This window comes from Vipera ursinii, assembly GCF_947247035.1.
Source record: "Vipera ursinii genome assembly, chromosome: 17".
Classification (NCBI taxonomy): Eukaryota; Metazoa; Chordata; class Lepidosauria; order Squamata; family Viperidae; genus Vipera; species Vipera ursinii.
This window is the reverse complement of record NC_139530.1, coordinates 6,100,594-6,110,872: the sequence shown is the minus strand read 5'-3', so window position 1 is coordinate 6,110,872 and position 10,279 is coordinate 6,100,594.

The window sequence follows — 10,279 nt, the reverse complement described above, 5'->3', positions numbered from 1 at the left end:
GCATCCCACCTCCCCAAAAACCACATTGCAGCCCGACAATCCTGCAAGGTTGGCCCGCCTGCTGCAATTCAGGCAACGCTTCTAACCCGGAGATGGAATGGCCGCAAAGGATCCAGACAGCTGCAAGGAAAGAAAACATACCCCCAACTTTAAGTTGCCGTGTGGCCCCAAAAGGTAAGCAAGGCCTGGAGAATTTAGAAGGAGGGGGGGTGTGATCAGGAAATATAATTTATACGCTGCCTTCAGAGGCTTTTCGACGTTTTCTGCCTTGTTCTTAGCAAGTGTCTTTTCCAGCCCATCCTGGAACCAGCTTTCTTTTCTTGCTGAGAGGCAACTCATGCGAGTTTCAGGTAGACTGCCTCTGAACATGGAGGCTCTGTCAGGAATGCGGTGCCAGGGTGAACTGAGGCCTATCCTGGGTCCTGGGGAAGACCTTGAGAGCTGGATAAGCATGCCAAACCCTTCCCTGAAAGAGTTTGGTTACGGTGACCAGGTAGTCCTCGGCTTACGACGTTTCATTTAGTGACCGTCTGAAGTCACAGTGGCACTGAGAAAAGCCACTTGGGACCGTTTTTCACACTTAACGACCGTTGCGACCCTTTGCGACCCGAGGTCACGTGATCAAAATTCAGACACTTGGCGACTGACTCACACTTATGACGGTCGCAGCGTCCCTGGGCGGGGTGTCCCTCTGGGGACATTCTGACAAGCAAAGTCGATTTGCTTAACAACCGTGCGGCTAACTTCACAACCACGGGGGATTCCCTTAAGGACGGTGGCAAGAAAGGTCATGAAATGGGGCGAAACTCACTCGACGCGTGTTTCCCTATACAGAAACCCGGGGCTCCGTTGCGGTTGTAAATTGAGGACACCTTGTAGATGTTCCAGCCTGATTTTTGAGGTGGTGGGTGATGGTTTCACGTCATATCCAGGGAGAGTCTTAACTCTTGGGGAAGGAAGAGACAATAAGGTCCATCTCCTTGACTCTTTAACTTCTATTTTTTCACCTCTGCAGAGCAGAGAAATATCCAGAAGAACGTCGACGTGGATCTCTTCCTGCCCTCGGGAAGCCATCTTGGGGAACTCTGGACCCGGCCCCGTTCCAGCATCCATGGCTCAAATCATCTCGGAGAAAACCTTCAAAGAGGCTTACGGACCACGTGTGGAAGGGGAGAGAACCACGGCCCATGTCAAACCAATCTCTCTTGCCCTGCCTGGGACCTCCCCAAAGCCTCCTTGGTCCACCAGCAGAACAACCTTGAGTCCAGCCTACGCGGGAGAAGGTGGGAAGGTGGGAACTTAAAGGGGACCCCTCCAAGGGACTTCCCAGAGACACCCCACCACGTTCCCAGAAATCCACCCGGAATGGAAAATAGACAACAATATTTGCTGAAAGGCCCACATGAGCTCTTCGCTGGGTCAAGAAGAAGCTACGAGGACCTCAGGGCCAGCGGAGAGTCCTCCTCACCCGCCTGGTTTTCAGGGGATCCATCTCGTCGTTCCTCACCAGAGCGTTGTCCTCTTTCGATGACCCTCAGTGGGATCGGTGACTCCTCGCCGCCCGTTCCTTCGGACGGTCTGAAGCCTTCAGCTACGGTTGATGGTCATTCTTCTCCCGAGGTTGCTCAGCCTCTCCTAAGGTCTTCTCGAAGCTCTGCTGATCAGTGGCAGTCCCTCCATGGGCTTCAGAAGGAGAGGTCTTCCTTCTCTTGGGAACCCCGCCTACCTTCCTGGGTTCCTCAACCAGCAGGCGGGCCACAGACCTCAACCTTGGCTGTGAGGAAGATCCGGGCTTCGGTGGAAGCGAGAAGTCAATGGCGGACTATGCTTAGCTCCACCTTGTGGACGTGTCGGGAAGATTGCTCCAGGAGCAGCTCAGGAACACCGCAGGCTACCTTGAACGAGTTGAGGGACCAGGGTTACCTCAGGAGACTGGACCCAGAAGAACGTCATTCTGGAACCTTCTGTGGCTCTGAGTTCCATCTCAAGAACCTTCCCCTGGATGTCTTCTCCCTCGGGGGTTTGGAGAGCTCCCTCAAGAGCTTGCGTCCAGAGTCTTCTCCGAACAAAAGGTTGTCCGTGAAGGACACCCACAGAGAGAAGCCACCAACTCTTGATCCTCCTGGAGCCCCAGAGGTCCCGTTAGGTCATCCCGTTGGGAAGAACGTTGGAGATCTTCCCACTCACGAAGCTGGAGATACATATGGAGAAGCTGGCGGAGGCCCCATCGTTACCTCCTCTGTTGAGGAGGCCAGTCCATTGTTAGCCCACCAGAAGGTCCACCTCTTGGAGGGAACCATCTGGAAGGGTCCCAGAAAAAGTTTCCAGCCTCCCAACAACCCCGTCTGGTCACCGCACCTTCGGAAAGACGGGGATCTCCTCCGAGACGGTTTTGTCCTTCTGGAAAATAAGAAATTGGGCAATGCTTTCAACAGATGGCGCTCCCACTGCGAGAAAAAGCAGCAGCTTCGTCTGCTGGCGTTTCGAATCCAGAGCGGGCTGATCGGGCGGTGAGTAGCTGTCGTCGCAATACAGGTAGTCCTCGACTCACACGACAGTTCATTTAGTGACGAGCGCTCGAAATTACCACAGGGTTGGGGGAAAAAGGGACTTGCGAACGTTTTTCACGCTTACGACCGTTTGCCGCGACCCCACGGTCACGTGATCGAAATTTGGACGCTTGGCAACTGACTCGTATTTAGGACGGTCGCAGCGTCCCCGGGGGGGCGGGGGCGGTGTCACGTGATCCCCTTCTGCGACCTTCTGACAAGCAGATCCGCTTAACGACCCTGTTACTAACTTATGAACTTCGGTGATTCATTGAACAACCGTGGCGAGAAAAGTTGCAAAATAGGGCAAAAGCCGCCTAACAAATGTTTCGCTTAACAACAGAAATGTTGGACTCAATTGTGGTCGTAAGTCGAGGACCGCCTGTCTTTTGATGGTGTTTCCCCTCTTTTACTGAACCTGGTTATTGTCCCATCGCTTCTCACGCTCTCCTTCCTCTTGGCCAGCATTCCAACCCGTCTCACTTACTTCTGCTGCTGATCTTTTCAACCGTGGTTTGTTGGCCTGAGCCATTGGCCGGCTATTCTAGGTTAAGCCTAACAAAACTAGGATGGCTTAACAGAATGGAGAACCTTGGCTTGGTGGCAACAGTGCAAAAAGGTTTTGTAACTTTTAAGTGTTGCTATCTTCAGAATATGTTTTATATTTCTTATTTTTATTGCATGGTGAGCCGGCTAGCTAGACAATGAAAATGCGCGATAAATTTAATAAGTAAATAATGAATAAGAATGGTGGTTTGCTAAACCCGAGGGTTAATATGGGATGCTATCCAGACGTTCCTTCCTTTTTTTGCCACCCCCCCAAAAAGAAACCCTGATTGATGGATTGGTCCTTTCTTTGCCTATTTTTGATTCTTGGATGGAAAATGATCAAGGAGAGAAGCAACCTAGAATTAAGGAGAAACGTCGTAAGACTGAGGACAATTAGCCAGCGGAACAGCTTGCCACCAGAAGCCGGCCTCACTGGAGGTTTTTAAGAAGAGACCGATCACTGGTCTGAAAATGGTAGAGGTCCTCCTGCCTGAGCAGGGGGGCTGGACTAGAAGACCTCCGAGGTCCCTTCCAGCTCTGACGGATCTTTCCTGCTGTCTTTGGCCCTTCAAGATGCTTCAAAGCCTGGCAGAGTTTGGCCCGGTGGACACGGCACAGCAAGGCCGCCGTGGAGCACCTGCGGGCCCAATCCTTGAGGGCGTCTTTCCGGCAGTGGTGCCTAATGGTGCAAGCCAGGAGAAGCGCCGAGCGGGCGCTGATTGAGCTGCTGTGGGCCGGGCGGCCATACTCCCGCGGTAAGTAAGACAAGGATAATCACGATAATAGCTCGGTGCTCCTTTGGGGGGCAGCCCTTTGGCTTTTTCTGGGGTGACCCACGGGAGAAGCACAGCCAGCCTCTTTGTCTCCAGATGTCCCAGGGCCGCGGAGGGACCCCGAGAGAAGAAACTGGCCCCCAAAGTATGGAGAACATACTCTAGACTCTCTTTTCCACTTGAGGACGTTGCAGGAAGCATTTCTGACCTGGAAGACAAGGTGCCGGGAAGCGCAGCGGGCTGGGTAAGTGGTTGCTTTCCAGCTTCCCAAATGTATGCTCTCTGCTCTTCTCGGAGAGGCAGGCTCCTAGTCCTCAGGGAGGCTCGCCATCTCTTTTCGTCCCACAGGGCTTTCTATCGAGATTCGACCCTGCGGCAGCTCCGGGAGTCTCTTGCGCGATGGCGCCGGAGGAGCCGGGTTCTGAATCCTCTTAGGCTCACTGAGGTCTCTCTCCTTGCGTCGGCGGATTTGCAAGAATCTTCCCTTTCCTCCTCTGCCTTGCCCAGCGCCGGTCAGGTTTGTGTTGCCCGTGGTGGCGGCCTTGGCGAACTCGCAGATTCCCCCTCCTGGTCTTCGAGCCAAAATTTGGTAAATAAGAGCAGAAAATTGCCTTCCAAAATTTTCAGCAGCCTTGCAAAAGGTTGGCCTTCTGGATTGAGGGTGTGTTCTTTCGGTACCAGGGGCAGGTGGTTCAACTGGTAGAGCCCAGCCACTTCGGCCTGTCCTCCTCGGGGACTGTTGGGGAGCCCAGCAGCCTTCCTGTGCCCGTCTTTCGCTGTCCGAGATGCAGTTTTGACCGTGAAAATCCTAGCCAGGTTGCGGATGAGGATTCTCCCCCTTCGGCAGCGTAAGTCCCTCCGGTTTCGCACTCGGGACTTTCCCAGCGTGAAAGATTCAGCAGCGACTGGCTCTCCCTCACCCGCAGTCCTCGGCTTACGACTACGATCGTGGCTGAGCGAGACCGTTGTCGAGTGAGTTTTGCCCCGTTTTACAACCTCCCTCGCCACAGTCGGTAAGTGAATCCCTGCAGTGAAGAGAGCCACAGGTTTGTTAGGGGCTTCCCCCATTGACTCGGCTTGCCCGAGGGGTCGCAAAAGGGGGTCGCCTGATCCCGGGGACGCCGCGCCCGTCATAAGTAGGAACCAGTTTGCCAAGGGTATGAATTCCGCGCAGGTGGCCCACGCTGCGACAGTTGCAGGTGTGAAAAAACGACCATCGGGTCACTTTTTTCACGGCTGTGGGGAGCTTCGGTCACTAAACAAAGGATCGTAAGTCAAGGATGGTCATTACAGGAAATGTGGGTAAAAAGTTACTTGAAAGAGGGACCCGAAGCTTTTCCGAAGCTAATCCAGTCATTTTTGACTGCCCGTTTTTGCTTCTTGAGAGCTAGAAACCTGAGGGGGTGACAAATGCAAACAGAAGAGATGAAGGAATTTCCTGCGATGGGCAATTCTATCCGGGGCTCTGCAGATGATGCGTGTGCATTTAAGCCCTGGGTCAAGGAGTTTATGGGCCTCCTTGTGGGGCTAACTCTCCTGCTCCTTGCCCCCCCCTCCCTTCTCCCAGGAGCAAATATGGAAGGTTGTGGAAACGCGAAGTCCAGCTCCACCACTTCCGGGCCAGGTGGGACGCCCGTCAACTGGCCAAGGCCTGGCGGCTTTGGAAAGACGCCTACAGTGCCGAGCTGGTGGTGCAAACGTTGGTGAGTAACTTGCACAGCTCCTAGGGCTGCGGGAATCTGGGCCCTTGCTTTTAACTGCCCTTATGTTCCTAGTCCATATTAAGCAAGGGGTTTGCACGCAGGCTGGGGTCCCAAATGTGCTTTTTTCCACGAGGCCACATTGTTTTTCTCTGAAGACGTTTCGCTTCTCACCCAAGAAGCTTCTTCAGTTCTGGCTGGATGGTGGGGAATGAGAAGATTTATACTCCTTGCAGAGAGCTGGTCATTTGCATCCTTTTAGAGGGTCCTTGAGGCCACTTGGAGGTTTATCTGTGCCCTCTCTGACCTCCTTTTTCAACCCAGCAGTCCTCTCTGTCCAAAATGTGGACTTTGCTGTCTTCGAAAGACTGGCCTTTGTCTTTTCAAATGCAGATGGACTGCTGAACCTTTGTCCTGATCGGTTTGTTCTCCCAATATTGTGCCGTATGCCAAAGTCCACATTTTGGACAGAGAGGGTCCAAAGTGGGATCAAAGAGGCCAACTACGTCAAAATGCCCCCTGTCTCCAGTCCACAACAGAGTCCTTTCAGCAGTTCCACACCTATTTGCACCACTCAGGTGACCCTGAGGACACAGATAAATTTCCAGGTGGCCTCAACGACTCTCTAAAAAAGCATGCAAATGACCAGCTCTCTGCAAGGAGTATAAATCCTTCCATTCCCGACCATTCAGTGAGAACCTGAGGAAGCTTCTTGGGTGAGAAGCGAAACGCCTTCAAAGGAAGACGAGAAAGTCCAGTTGCCTCGTGGGAAAAGCACCGTTGGGACAAACATGACCTGGATGACAGCATCTCCACAGACATGCAGGCTGGGGGATTCTGGGAGTTGAAGTCCACACATCTCAAAGTTGCTACAAGTTGAAGACTCAGAGGGACCGACCCCACAGAAGGATGCTGGATAAGCACGCTTGTCCTTCCTTTCTCAAGCCTGGGTCTTCTGCAAATGTGAGAGCTTCTAAAATCCCCCAACTTGGCTACTCCGGGCCAGATTTGGGGAAGATTTTAACCAGGATTGGGGGCTCTTTATCGGTGTCGTGCCTCCACCCACAGGTATGGCAGAGACGGGCTCAGTGGGGCTGGAAAATATGGAGACGGCGCTGGTTACAGCTTCGGGTGGCCCAGCGTTTCCGCGAAGCCGAAGAGGAACAATTGCTCAAAAGAGTAAGAAGGATGCATTTGGGGTACAGGGGGGGATTAGCACCCCCTCCCCCATCCCCTGGCCCTTCCCTTCGCTCTGGGGTTGGGTCTTAGAGTCTTAGTAGACGATCAATTAAAGGTGAGCCAATAGTGTGCGGCAGCAGCCAAAAAAGCCAATGCAATCCCAGGTTGCATTAACAGAGGAAGAGTTGAAGATTTTCATCCATTGGAACCATGACATCAAGATTGTGTGAGCTACTACTACCCCTCTATAAAGCCCTAGTAAGACCACACCTAGAGTACTGCAACCAATTTTGGTCCCCACGCTATAAAAAAGATGTTGAGACTCTAGAAAGAGTGCAGAGAAAAGCAACAAAGATGATCTGGGGACCGGAGGCTCAAACATAGGAAGAACGGTTGCTGGAATGGGGTATGTCTAGTTTAATAAAGAGAAGGACGAGGAGGGACAGGATAGCAGCGCTCCAATATTTGGGGGGGGGTTGCCACAGAGAAGAGGAGGGGGTCCACCTGTTCTCCAAAGCCCCCGAAAGCCAGACAAGGAATAACGGATGGAAACGGATCAAAGAGAGATTCAGCCTAGAAACAAGGAGAAATTTCCTGACGGCGGGAACAAACAACCAATGGGACAGAAGTGGCCTCCAGATGTTGTGGGAGCTTCATCGCCGGAGGCTTTCAAGAAGAGACTGGACTGCCATCTGTCAGAAATGGTGTAGGGTCTCCTGCTTGGTTGCGGGGGGGAGGGGGGTTGGACTAGATGACCCCCGAGGTCCCTTCCCACTCTTGTTATTCTATAACAGTGACGGCGAACCGTTTAGAGACCGAGTGCCCAAACTGTAACCCAAAACCCACTTAGGTATCGTCAGGTGCCGGGTGGGTGTGGCCTGTTGGGTGGGCGTGGCCCGTTGGGTGGGCGTGGCCCGTTGGGTGGGCGTGGCCCGTTGGGTGGGCGTGGCTGCAGTGGTAACCAGCAGACCGGGTGGGACTAAAAAGTTCAATCCATCAATTCCAACTGTGCGAGATCTTTTTGGTTTTTTCCCCGCAAGAAATTGAAATTGATTCATCTGAACCTTTTTTTTGTGTGTTTTTTTTTGCACACGGCGGCGGAGGCCTAAAGCGAAAAGGTTTTATAAAACCCAGATAAAGGCCTAGGACTGGGACGTCGGCACGCGTGCCCACAGAGAGGGCTCTGCGTGCCGCCTGCGGCACGCGTGCCATAGGTTCGCCACTACGGTTCTATAAACAGCCCTACCCTGGGCCATCTCTTTGCAGGCTTTCGGGAAGTGGCGTCGTCTGGCAGCCGTCTCTCGTGTCCGGATCGAATAAACATCCGGCTGGATCCTTTTACTAAACCGGCTGCAGGATGGAGATGCAAGGGACACGCAGCAGCCTCACACACACACACACACACACACAAAAACCCAGACTTTGCACTACAAACTTATATATATAAAGACGGTGTAAAAAAATTGAGCCGTGCCGAGCATCAGCCAAGCCGGTTTATTCTGAGACAATCATTAAAATTCAAGTTCATCCTTGGCTGCATTGTGACGGGGGGGGGGGGCGCGGGGGGGCAGCGCTATTTGTCAAGGCCCCTCTGAAATTCAGGGAAATCCCTTTGTGTGGGGCAGACACACACACACACACACACTCTCTCTCTCTCTCCAGAGGATAAGTTCAGATTGGGTTCAGCAACGGAGCAAGCAGTCTTCTCCCCCCCACCCGCTGATAGTCCTCGACCTACAACGGTTCGTTTAGCGACCGTTCACAAAGTTGCAACGGCACCGGAAAAAGTGACTTTGGGCCGTTTTTTTCACACTGAACGACCGTGGTAGCAACCTCAGGGTCACGTGATCAAGATTCGGGCGCTGGGCAACAGACTTGTATTTATGACGGTCTGCAGCGTCCTTGGGGGTGTGTGTGTCACGTGATCCCTTTTGCCGACCTTCTGACAAGCAAAGTCCATGGGGAAGCCAGCTTCACTTAACGACCAGGTTGCTGACTTAACAGCTGCAGGGATTCACTTAACAAACTGTGGCAAGGACGGTCGTGAAATGGGGCGAAATCCACTTAACAAATGTTTCGCTTAACGGTCGGAATTTAGGGCTCCGTTGAGGTAAGTCTACCAGCAAGAAAGAAACGTGGTGGAGGGGGGGGTAACCATCTCACCCCCACAGGAAGATCCCTCAAAAGGGACTTTTTTTCTCTCTTCATCTCGGATTCATAACAATAATAAAGTTGGAAGGGAGCCGCGAGGTCATCTAGTCCAACCCCCTGCTCAGGCAGGAAAGTTCCCACCAGCTATTTCCTTCTAGACCTTTGGGGACAGATAGATGGACAGGCAGCGACGCTCGTCTCTCGATTTGGGCTGAATTGAGGTGACAGGTTTTATTTGTTTGTGTCCTGCCTTTGTTGCTTTTACAAATAACTCCAGGAGGCGAATTTGACCTACACACCTTCCTCCTCTTTTTTTCCTCATAACAACAACCCTGTGAGGTGGGTTGCGCAGAGGGGGGGGTGCTGGCCCAAAGTCACCTAGCTGACTTTCATGGCTAAGGTGGGACCCAGCCACCTTTCATGGCTGAAGCAGGACTAGAACTCGCCGTCTCCTGGTGATTGACCCAAAGTCACCCATCCGGCTTTTGTGGCTAAGGCGGGACTAGAACTTGCTGCCTCCTGGCGATTGGCCCAAAGTCACCCATCTGGTTCTCGTGGCTAAGGCGGGACTAGAACTCACTGTCTCCTGGCGATTGGCCCAGTCACCCAGCTGGCTCTCGTGGCTAAGGCAGGACTAGAACTCACCGTCTCCTGGCGATTGGCCCAAAGTCACCCATCCGGCTCTCGCGGCTAAGGAGGGACTAGAATTCACCATCTCCTGGTGATTGACCCAAAGTCACCCAGCCGGCTTTCATGCCTAAGGCAGGACTAGAACTCACCGTCTCCTGGCGATTGGCCGTCACCCAGCTGGCTCTCATGGCTAAGGCGGGACTAGAACTCACCGTCTCCTGGCGATTGGCCCAGTCACCCATCTGGCTCTCGTGGCTAAGGCAGGACTAGAACTCACCGTCTCCTGGCGATTGGCCCAGTCACCCAGCTGGCTCTCGTGGCTAAGGCGTGACTAGACCTCACCGTCTCCTGGCGATTGGCCCAAAGTCACCCAGCCGGCTTTCATGCCTAAGGCAGGACTAGAACTCACTGTCTCCTGGCGATTGGCCGTCACCCATCCGGCTCTCGTGGCTAAGGCGGGACTAGACCTCACTGTCTCCTGGCGATTGGCCCAAAGTCACCCAGCTGGCTCTCGTGGCTAAGGCGTGACTAGAACTCACCGTCTCCTGGTGATTGGCCCAAAGTCACCCAGCCGGCTTTCATGCCTAAGGTTTGCCTTAGCGGCTGTTGTGAGTACAGGTGGTCCCCGTCTTACGGCCTCATGTGAGCCCAACATTTCTGCTGCTAAGGGAGACGGTGGCTAGCTTGCGTTTTGCCCCGCTTAACGACTTCTCTGGCCCCAGTTGTTAAGGAAATCAATGCAGCTGCT